Source organism: Lepus europaeus, chromosome 1 (genome assembly GCF_033115175.1).
Source record: "Lepus europaeus isolate LE1 chromosome 1, mLepTim1.pri, whole genome shotgun sequence".
NCBI lineage: Eukaryota > Metazoa > Chordata > Mammalia > Lagomorpha > Leporidae > Lepus > Lepus europaeus.
The window spans coordinates 29,079,527-29,092,084 of NC_084827.1; positions in this window are offsets into that span (position 1 = coordinate 29,079,527).

Sequence of the window (12,558 nt, forward strand, 5' to 3'; positions counted from 1 at the left end):
GAAGAAAAATTGGCTTCTACTTCCACACATCTTGGCTTCCAGAGGAAGAGAAAAATGTTGCCAGCCATGCTGCATTTGTACCTCCTGGCATTTTCCAATAAGTGTTCTTATCAAGGAGAACTCACTCCCCTCCACACCCACAACATACACACACACACACACAGGTTAAACAGATACCATTAGAGTGCATTTACTTTACTTGTGAAAATCCATAACTGACATGCTTATCACAAAATTATTTCTAATAAATGTAAAATGTCAAACTTCAATTCTTCTTAGAATTTTTAAATCTTAGAAAACAAAATTTGCTGTTTCTAACACAGTGATTTCTGTTGTGCAATCCTGTGTGAAATGGTGAAAATGGACAAAAAAATAACAAAGTTATCAATAACTACACTGTGAATCATCAGAAATGTCATCAGATGCAGTCTTGAAAAAACTAACCTGCATGATTTAAATTATTTGGATTCTGTTTTTCCAAGCACAAGAGGTATTAAGGAGGCAGTTGCTGATGTTGGAACAGCAGTGTGGTGATTCTGCTAGACACTGAGCTTCTTTCTGGTTTTGGTTACATCTGATGGCCATGGCCTCAGCATCATAAGATTTTCTTATAATTGCATTTATCATATGCCATTTAAAAGTATACTATTTTTAGAGAAGCTTCACACTAGAAAAATTTGAGAAGGTGCTCAATTGATGAGCTATATTGATACAGCACATTCATTACAATAGTGTATATGAGGGTTCACTTTCCACATTGTAATTTTAATGGGCTTATTCACTTTGATGCTATCACACTGAGTAGATTCACTGCCTTAAAATAAGCAAACAAACTCTGTGCTCCACCTATTCATTCCTCCCTCCCTCAAGCCCTGGCAGTCACCAACCTTTTCACTATATTTATAGTTCTGCCTTGTAAAGAAAGTCATGAAGTTGGAATCATATTGTATGTAGCATTTCATATTGCCTTCTTTCATCTAGTAATAGACATTTAAAGTGATCTTTTCATCACTTGATAGTGTGCTACTTTTTTGAAAGATCTTTTTTTTTTTTATTTGAAAGGCAGAGTTACAGAGTGGCAAAGACAGAGAGAGAGAGAGAGAGACCGAGACAGAGACAGAGAGGGAAAGAGAGACATTGAGAGAGAAAGAGAGAGAGGGCTTCCATCAGATTGTTCATACCCAGATGACCTCAATGGCCGGAGCTGTGCCAATCCAAAACCAGCAGCCAGGACCTTCTCCTGGTTCTCCCACATGGGTGCAGGGGGCTCAAGCACTTGAGCCATCTTCTACTGCTTTCCCATGCCATAGTGGAGCACTGGATCAGAAACGAGCAGCCAGGACTGGAACTGGTGCCTATATGGGATGCTGGCACTGCAAATGTCAGTTGTACCTGCTATGCCACAACACTGGTCCCAGTTTGCTACTTTTTAGCATTGAATATTTCATTGTCTGGATGTACTATGGTTTGTTTATCCATTCCCACATTCATTGTCTAGATGTACCACTTAGAAGCAAGTTTGGTTGCTTCTACATTTTGCAAATTATCTATAAAGCAGCTATGAAGATGCACGTGAAGAATTTTGTATGGAGGTAAGTTTTCTTTTTTCTAAAGTTGAAAGAGTTTTTATTTCTATTATGACAGAACACTCCAAATGGGTGTATGCTTCACATTCCCATCAGCTGGAAATGGAAGCAGGCTCTCCCATCCCCACAACAGCAGCAAGTTTAATAATCTCGCTCAGGAAATATTATCAGTGAAATTTACTTTCTCAATGTGATATAAACTTAGAAAAGTCTTCTTAGTCTCAAGTTTCGGAAATTAATTCACACATTATATTAACATTTTCTAATTATATTTTTGCATTTAAGAATTCTAATTGTTCAGATCTTATATTCCTATAAAACATAGTATAACACACAATTTTTTCCAGTATTACTTAATAAGGATTTTTTTGTTTAAAACTTTTTAAATGTGCAAGTTTTATATATTTCACATATCAAATGCAAGAATATAATTATACTTTCCACCCTACCCTACTCCTCGCCCAAACTTCTACCCTTCTTCCTCTTCCCTCTCCTATTCCCACTCTTATCTTTTACAAAGATCTATTTTCAGTTAACTTCATACTCATAAAATTAACCCTACACAAATTAAAGGGTTCAAGAAATAGAATAAAGAAAAAAAATCACTGTTCCTTAAGAGTCAAGACAAGGGATATTAAAAATCATAGAATCTCAAAGTGTCAATATAGACAGAAGTTTTCAACTAAAATATAAGAAGTATGGTAGCTAGATTATATGGTAAGACAATATTTAGTTTTGGAGAAGCTGCCAAATTTCTTTCAAAGTGGTTGTAATATGTTGTATTTCCATAGCAATCAGTGAGTGTTGCTTTAAGTGGTTTCACGGTTATCTGTCACTAACAGCACATAAGTGGTCATTTTCCATCGTATGTCTTCCTTGGTGAGGTGTCTGTTAATGTCTTTGGAATACCTCTGCCACATAACTCTGCCACATGGAATACATGCCACATAACTTTCTTTTATCAGCTATATCTTTTGTATATGTTTTCTCCTAGTCTATGACGTGTCTTTTCTTTCTGTTAACAGTGTCTTTTACAAAGCAGATTTTTAATTTTTTAATGAAGAAGTCCAACTTATCAATTCTATCTTTCATGGATAATGATGTTGTTCTCAGAAAGTTGCTTCTAAACACAAAGTTATCTAGTATTTCTCCTTTGTTATTTCACAGGAATTTCATAGTTTAGAATCTTAGAATTAAGTTTTGTTCTGTTTTGAGTTACTTTTGTAAATAATATGAGGTCTGGGTCTAGATTCAGTCTTTTAAATAGCAATGTCCAGTGATTTCAGTATCTCTTATTATATATAAAATCTGATCAATTTTTTGTCTTTGCTCCTTTGTCAGATTTATGTGGACTGTATGGCTGTAGGCCTACTTCTGAGCTGTATATTTTGTTATACTAATCTATTTGTCTGTTATTATAATTATTATTTTTATTATTGTTTCTGTTCATTCCACACTTGATTACCATAGCTTTGTAAGTCTGGGAGTCAGGTAGTATCAGTCTTCTAACTTTGTTCTTCAACACTGTATTAAATTTTTTGGATCTTCTGCCTTTCCATAGAAACCTAAGACTCCATCAATAACTGAAAAATAATTCCCTGGGATTTTGACTAGGATTGAATTGAATCTATATAAATCTAGTTAGTGTCATCTTGACACACTCCATTTTAAGGTAAGAAAAATAGGCAGTTCAGGAAAGAAACTATGTCCCAAACTAATCACAGAGACTATATTTCATTGTTCAAAATGGTGTCATACTTATATCCTTAGATTCAGAAGGGAAGCTAAAAAGTAGTATACTTAACTTTCAATCTCCAAGTAGAGTTTGAAATTAGTGTTGGCTGAGCCAACCTGCAAGGTGTGCCATGAAGTCACATGACTTCTTGATGTGCTCACACACAGGGTGGATAAATAATTATTTGTACCATCACCATGAAGAAAAGTATTTTATACCTCATTGAAATTCTTCATAACTCTTCATAGCTATAAAAAGAAGAAATTATGTCATTTTTTTATAATATGAATGAACCTGGAAGACATTATTTTAAGTGAAATAAACCAGGCACAAAAAAGGCAATATCACATGATCTCACTCATTAAGTAGAATTGAAAAGAAAATTGATTTCATAGAAGCAGAGAGTAATGGTTACTGAAGCCTGGGATGGCTGATACGGGTGGTTTGAGAGAGACCTATTGTACAGCTTGATGACCATATTAAACAGCTATATGTTTATTTTTGAAAAAATGTTGTGTCCACTATGGAAACATATATGACAATGAAAGATAGTGAAATCATTAATTAGCTAGATTTAACCTTTCCCACAATTGAGGAAAAACATCATAAAGTTCATGACAAGTACAGTAATTTTGTACGTTAGTTTAATAAGCAATGCATTTGGAAGTAAGTAAGCCTTTATGGAATTGTTTGAACAGAACAAGAATGAATACACAATACCTGCAGGTGGCACATGTTTGTAGGATTCATTAATATTTTGACTGTTAATGTTACAGAATTTGCACTTGGTAGGCAATGAGTATGCATGTGATAAATGAAAAAAAATAAATCCTCCTATAAAAATGGTCTAACAGGATGTAACTATTATGGGTTAAAGATATTTTTAGAGAGATGCTTTTCTTAAATGTAGATTCACCATTTATTTACTAATTCATGAAAGATTTTCAGTAGCAAATATATAAAATTCATTTTGCTAGATGTTGTGGGAGAAGAAAAACAAATATGTGAAAGAGATTTTATTTCCAAAGGTGTGAATTTTTGAAATGTATTAAAAATAAAAGGATATATATGTGTGTACATATATATATATATATATATATATATATATATATAAAGGTTCTATGCCTAGTTGAAATTATTGAACAAACAAACACTAAATAAAAACACAAATAAGTGTTATTCAAAACAGAAAGAAAAATGAGGGCATAGAAGTTTGGAGGCAGCTATACTACTCATGATATAGGGGTCAGCAAAAATTTTATGGAAATGTTGACCCTTAGATCACTTCTGAGCAGTTAATAGAAATAATATATCCCTCCCTCTGTGATCAAGAAATATTGGCCACTCTATTAATCCTTGACAGTGGCTACAGTGGTTGTGATTTTATATTGCTATAAGTTCCAAAGACATGAAGGGAGGGTAAGGGAATTAGAATTTATGATATGAGATTGTAGAGCTGGAATGTGCATGTTCTTTTAAATGAATTGCCTCTCTCCAAAGAGCTTATACTGCTAACTGTTTTAACAATAAAAGAATAAACATAATGCATGGTCATAAAGTTAAAAGCCCTGTGTATGAGTAATTGATTGTTAATTAGAACACGGGAGATAAAAGGTGAGATTTAGTATCTGGTGAGGCACTATGGACAATGTAGGAGCTGTGTCAGGAGACCACGTCCCTTAGCTTCAGCAAGAACACTCATAATAGATCGTGGTGAAAGGAGCAATTGATCTATGTCTGTATGAAAATAGATGAAACTGGAAGCAGATAACTATTTAAATGAGAAATATTCTGGGGGTTTGTAATACAGAAATTGGTCCTTGTTTTCTCACTGTCATGAAAAACATTGTTTATGATCATTGGGAACCTGACAGTATTTCATGTGCATCAAATCTTTGTGAATCGAATTTTTCCTTCATTGATTTACAGTCTGCTTTCAGTTCTAAAGTCAAAGATTTTATTTTTGTGCTTTCTAAGGTATTTCAGCTGCATTGCATATTATTCTTAAGCTTTATTTTCCCAAACATTTTGTCTTTTCCTTTTATTCATTCACTACATGTTTGTTCAATATCTGTCATTGATGAGACACAGTCCTAAGCATTGACGACGTGATGGTTTGTATTTTTTTTTTTTTTGGCCATTTTGTTCATCTTATTCTCAGCCAGTAAAAAATTTAGGATGGAATCATAAAAACACACAAAAGATAATGAAAGTCCAAGTGGTGAAGGTTGAAAGAGAGAGGGCATGAGGGGGATTTCACATTGGAAAAGGTCGGGATAATGGAATGAAGCAGTGAGATGCAGAAACTGAAGCACCTTCTCAGTGGGGAGAGATACACATTGCAATATTAACCGAGCTCTCATCCTTTTTGCTACCCTTTTTTCCCCACCTGTTTCTTGAGGATTTTTCTTTATTTACTTTAGGTTAAGAAGCAGAAAGCTAAAGAGAGGGACATGGAGAGAGACAGCTAGAAATACAGAGGGCTTCCATTCTCTGGTTCACTCTCCAGTGCCCACAATGTTCAGAACTGGGCTGAGTAGAAGTCAGAAGCCAGGAACACAACTAATGCAGGAACTCTAATCACTTGCGCTATGATTTGCTGTCTCCCCAGTATCTGCATTAGCAGGAGCGAGACTTAAGTATCAAATCTCGTTACTGTGATATGAGATGCAGGATTCTTAATTGCTGCCAGAAAGCCTCCCACAGGGATTTTTTAAATCACTTATTCCATAAACCATAAAAGGGATAAATGATTTTTCAAAGAAAATATTTCTCTTTCAGAATAAATGATAATTTATCTGTATATAAAATTCTCAATAATACAGCTGAAATTTTACAGTTTTTTATCCATATAAACAAGAAGACATCGAAAAGAGTGACATTTTCAGAAGAGCCATCTGATTGAAATGAAACAAACTGAACAGGTGGTTACACTACCTGCTAAGAGACACCCTCTCACATTGGAATACCTGAGTTCCACTCTGGGCTGTGACTCCTGACTTCAGCCTCCTGTCACTGGGAAGTAGCAGTGATGGTTCTAGTAACTGAGCTCCTGCCACTCATGTGGGAACCCTCAATTGAATTCTAAGCCCTGGCCAATTTCCACACATTGCAGGCATTTGGATAGTGAATCAACATATGGGAGATTTTTTTCTCTCTGTCTTTCTGCCTTTCAAATAGATGAATAAATAATACATGGGAAGTAATATCTTGCAGAGTGATATGCAACTTGAGGGAGTTTGGATAATGGGTACAAAATCAGATAGAAGGATTAAGTTCTAGTGTTTCACAACATAGTGGGGTGGCTATAGTTCACCTAAAAGAACCTATAATGTATTTTATCTAGCATGCAGAAAAGATAAGCCTGATGGCCTTAACTAGTATATATTGTAAACATTTATTTAAATTCCACATTGTGTTCATTGCTCTGTGAAATTATGTTTTAAATAAAATATTTTAAGCTTTTTTAGGAGGTGAGAATTCTAACTAACCTGATTTGATTATATACATTGGGTGTGTGTGTGTGTATATGTATATATATATATATATATATATATATATATAAATCATTACACTGTACCACATATAAATATGCAATTAAAATGTAAATATACTACAAACATAAAATAAAAAGGATGATGCTTTTTAGGAAGACTTGTGATATCTGACTTTCATGAAGAAATAGCAACAGCTATTATTAATTATTAATAACTATGCTTAAGCGATATTTACAAGAAACCATCAAACTTATTGAATATTAGAATTTGGTATGAATATTTAGATTAAACATGACTTTCTCAATTTCAGTATACTTGCTCGAAAGGACATTATCACAAAATAAAAGTGCTTCCCATAAAAGGCTAATCAGTAGATTTACTCTACAAATAAAATTACATAACCAAAGTAGCAAGATCAATCAGGGAATTCTCAATGCATTTCCTACATAAATTTCATGTACTCATAACCTCTCACAGTCCACGCTTCCTATTGACCACTCCAACTGGCTGGCTGGAAGCAGAAGCATTAGTCAGGTCATAGTGGTATGATACAACGGCTGGCTCTCCAAGTGACCGACCTGAGGACAGCAACATCAAATATTTCTCCAACCATCATCTATGACTGCAAATAGCTCTTCTACTCATCTGGACCCAAGACAATTCATTTTTTAAGGCAAGAACTCTGCAAGTTGAACTTGAAAATTAGTACAGTGTGTGTAGTTAGTAAAAAGAGGCAGCTAATTGCTAGCCATCTTTTAGATTGAAATTCAAGTTTAGGTAAGAACTCTTTCATTATTCCTGTGCTTCACTCTGTATACTCACTTTTCGAATAGACCATGGCAGGAAAGACACAGTTATTTTAATACACTTTCAGCAATTAAACTCTTAACAAATGCATGTTGGGACAATAGTTCTAAAATGTTAATTCTGAACAAACGTTCACTCTAATTATGCTGTTTTAAGAGAGTTAAATCTTCTTTTACTACTTAATTTCTTTTTTTTCTGGATGAGTAACTTCTTAGCTAAAGTAGCTTTAATGTTGTTTTTAAGTTTAGGTGAGGCCAGTGCTATGGCTCACTTGGCTAATCCTCTGCCTGTGGCGCCAGCACTCTGGGTTCTAGTCCTGGTTGGGGCACTGGGTACTAGTCCCAGTTGTTCCTCTTCCAGTCCAGCTCTCTGCAGTGGCCCGGGAGTGCAGTGGAAGGTGGCCCAAATGCTAGGGTCTCTGCACCCACACGGGAGACCAAGAGGAAGTACCTGGCTCCTCGCTTCAGATCAGCGCAGCGCCGGCCATAGTGGCCATTAGGGGAGTGAACCAAAGGAAGGAAGACCTTTCTCTGTCTCTCTCTCACTGTCTATAACTCTCTCTGTCTCTCACTGTCTAACTCTGCCTGGCAAAAAATAAAAAAAAAAAGTTTAGGCCAAAAGTACACACAAATCATCAAAAAGTGCACGAATCAGGGTGAGTATTTGGCTTAGAGGTCAACGCACTGGTTAGGACATCATATCCCATACTGAAGTACGTGGGTTCTACAGCTCGCTCTGGCTCCTGACTAGCTTGTTTTTGCTAATGCACATTGTGGGAGGCTTGGTGATGGTGCTATAAAAGGGATTCTGCCACCAGCTTTGGAGACCTGGATTGAGTTCCTGCCTCTTAACTTCTGCTTAGCCCAATCTTAGCTGCGATGGGCCTCTGGAGAGTGAACTGACAGATAGGAGATCTGTCTGTTTATCTGTCTGCCTCTCAGGTACATATTTTTAAAAAGGCATTTAAACAGCAAATAATAAAATTAAATTGTGGGGCTAAAAGAAACAGTATTAAAGTATTGTCACCAGGGACCACTGTTGGGGCATAGTGGGTAAAGTCACCACCTGTATCACCTGCATTTCATATGGGTGCCGGTTTGAGTCCTGGCTGCTCCACTTCCCATCCAGCTCCCTCCTAATATGCCTGGGAAGGCAGCAGAGAATGGCCAAAGTACTTAGGCCCCTGTATGTACATAGGAGACCTGTGGAAGCTCCTGGCTCCTGGCTTCGGACTGGCCCTACTCTATCTGTTGTGGTCATTTGGGAAGTGAACCAGCCAATAGAAGCTCTCTCAGTCTTTCCTTCTCTCTCTATGTAACTCTGCCTTCCAAATAAACAAATAAATCTTTAAAACCAATATTATCACCAGGTGGAAAAAAATAATAATCATTCTGCAGGCTCTTAAAATTGTGGTTCATTAGGTTAATTTGCTGCTCTGGGACACCTGCATCCCATGTCAGCGTTCCAGCAGCTATTCCACTCATGATTCAGCTCCAACTAATGTGCCTGGGAAACAGCAGATGATGGCATAAGTACTTGACTCCCTGCCACCCACCTTGGAGACCAGGAGGGGTTCCTAGTTCCTGGCTTCAGCCAGGTCCTTCCTGCCTTTCCTGTTGCAGTCATTTGTGGAATGAACCAGTGGATGGAAGCTCGCTCTCTCTCCCTTCTGTCTTTCAAAAAGATAAATGAATAAACTGCTAAAATGCCTGAAAGGCTATTGTAGGACTTGAAAACTCAGTGGTGTAGCTTGAAGTATAACAGAAAGGTAAGGAAGCAGTGTGGGCCACCCAGCAGTGCTTGTTTTTACCCATCTAATCTGAGGCTTTTTTTTTTTTTTTCAACCATTTTAATAATGTTTGGAAGTTTTTGCTCTGAAGAAGTATTTGTCAAATGGTATTGAAATCAAATTGAAGATGGAAGGAATGATTTCAATGCAGCAGTCAGGGTTCAGCCCGTAAAATAGGAATCTGGAAACTAGGAACCACACAAGGCATTCATAGGGAGGTATTTTTTTTTTAATTTTATTTATCTATTTGAGAGGTAGAGTTACAGATAGAGAGAGGGAGGGACACAGAGAGAGGTCTTACATTCACTGGTTCACTCTTCAAATGGCTGCAATGGCTGGAGCTGGGCCAATCTGAAGCCAGGCGCCAGGAACTCCTTCTAGGTCTCCCACATGCGTGCAGGGGCCTGAGTACCTGGGGCCATTCTCCACTGCTTTCCTAGGTAAGCCTTAGCAGAGAGCTGGATCAGAAGAGGAGCAGCTGGAGGATTCCTTTTTTTTTTAAAAGGAAAACTGAATAATTAGTTTTTAGAGGGCTCCAAGGGCAGAGTTAAGTCAGAGAATAGAGTTAAGTCAGGGAACAGCCAGCCCTCCTGGATTGAGAAATACAGGGAGAGTTAGGAGTGAGCAAAATCTAGATCTAAGGACTACTTAGAGTGTAGAGTTACCAGTTTTCCCTACTTCTCATGAGCAGTGGGAATATTAACTGATACTCTCACAAACATACTTGAATGACTCCCAGGACCTGGTCCAAGTGTATGCTTCTCATTGAAAAAAATAGCAAAAGGATCATCACCATTATCTTCTTGAAGAGAACTTAGTCCAATGTCAATATCTGCTGCAATAGTCAAATGACAGTCTCAGTACCTAACATTTCCTCAATAGGGCAAAGAATGTGAAAATACAAGGTTATCTCAAAAAGATGTTTATTTCGGTGCCCCGAATTTTTGATGCTCATGCACACTTGTACACTAGAGAACAAAAATAATATACAGATACCACTTACTATGTCTATATTATAAAGTGACATTACATTCCTTTATGATAATTACTCCTAACTTATAAATGACATTAAAATTGAGCAGTCATTTTTACCTGTAGTCATTAGATATTCTAAGCTGACCTCTAACCTTTTCAGATTTGTAGGATAAATGTGAATATGACCCCTAGAAAGTATAACACAAGACTGAATCTCCAGTGAATATAAATATCCTCTGACCATTCTGTACTTTTCCACATACTCACTGGCGCGTGCTGTGTTTCTGCCTTTTACAAGGACAATCCATCTTGGGCTTTTCAATGCGTCTATTTCCTGCATTACGGACTCCTGCCGCAGTAAACTCACACTTTATATCAATATAAAATTCACTTACACTGTAAACAAGAGGCTGTTGAGAAGAAAATCATACAAACAGGTATATGTCTTCTCAGCACAGATGGTGTTTTCATTTCATTGAGCGAGCTCTTGTCAGCACCACAACAGTTGCATTTTTAGTTACGGTATATAATAAACCTTCTCACTTCATTAGAGTAGAATATAATTTTTGGCCATTCTTTAATGGAATGATTCCCAATTCAATGTTACAGTCTAACTACTATGAAGCCGAAATCTCAGAATTTATTTGTGCTAATGCAATGATATATTCTCACTGGTAAGTATCACATATAAAACCATTTTATATTATCTATCAGTAATAAATGAACACTAAAAATTAGTTGTGACATAAATTCAGCAATAGCAAATATACTAGAAAGCCCTCTTGGTGTTTATCACATATCTGCAGATACCTTGCCCATATAGATTAGGGCAAATCAACTAGAAAGACCAGCTTTTGTCTTCTGGTTTGTTGGTTTGTTTGTTTTTTAACAAGACATCTTCAACAACGCAGTTCTTTCTATTTGGATAAGTAAACAACATTAAAATTCACTTTACAAGATTTTCTTTTCATAACTGATGAGAAAAAAACCCTCTGGTTTATTTTATATGTGCCATACATTTGTTAAATAAGCATTTAACTCTATTAAATAATTAATTTTCAAAGTAAAACTGAGTTAATTAATAATATTGAATCCAATTCTCAACAGTCCTAGAAATGTGCACTAATTCAGTGATGCATTGGGAAGACTTACACATCTTACTGTAAAATTTTACTCTTGCTGAAGATTTATTATAGTGAAGTATATATGCAGAAAGGCAGGGTGAAAATACACATAGGACAAACCAAGGGCGTTGCAAACCATACTTCCTTGTGTTCCTCTGCGAGGCTTGCATGCCCACATTTTTCTCTCCAGCTCCAGACTGGAGGGTAACATGCTGTCTGTCTGTTCAGTAGAGCATATTTTATTTTGGGGTCAGATTAACTATTGTAAAATCCCAAACCATGTACCCTGGAGGTATAATGAGCCCTTGAGTTTTATTTTAAACCTGATAACAATACCATCTATCTGGTTCCACTGTTTGGAAAAGCATCATTACCAAATAATGATGACAGTCCTCCAGTAGTTTAGTTTTCTATCTGACCAAAGGCCATCCATGAGGTTGACAGATACAAGCAACAGTTGAGTCCTGCTGCACTCATTATTTCCTTGCAAGAACATGAAGTGATTGAATAACTTACCTAAGATTCCATGGCTAGTAAATGTGAGAACCATCTTCTACTTCAAAACAAACTTGATCACAGATTCTATAGTTTACTCACTAAATAACAGCTACTTTTTAATATCTTAGCATAAATTAGAAACATTATGTTCCAATGTTGTTCAGAGGCTTGGTGATGTCACCCAAGAGTTTTCTCTTTTTTCTCATTTATCTTAGTTACAAGGAGATCAAAGTTGCACCTAACATCATGCTGTCAGTTAAAAACACCCACAATCAGAAAAGGAAAGGAAGCAAAGTACCTTCCTGTGCAACTGGCCCTTTTAAATACAGAATTTAAAAACAAAATAACAATAAAAGTGTAATAAAAAAGCTTCAGCTTCACTATATTGTTTTCTTTGGCATTTATCTTTTAAAACTGGACCAGTTTCCTCACAGATAATGGTTAGTAATGATTGGTAAACATGGTTATGATTTTGCAATGATTTGCTCCTGGTAAGCACTATGCTGTGTGGCTGTGCTCATCTGAATGATTTGGACGATACCACGAT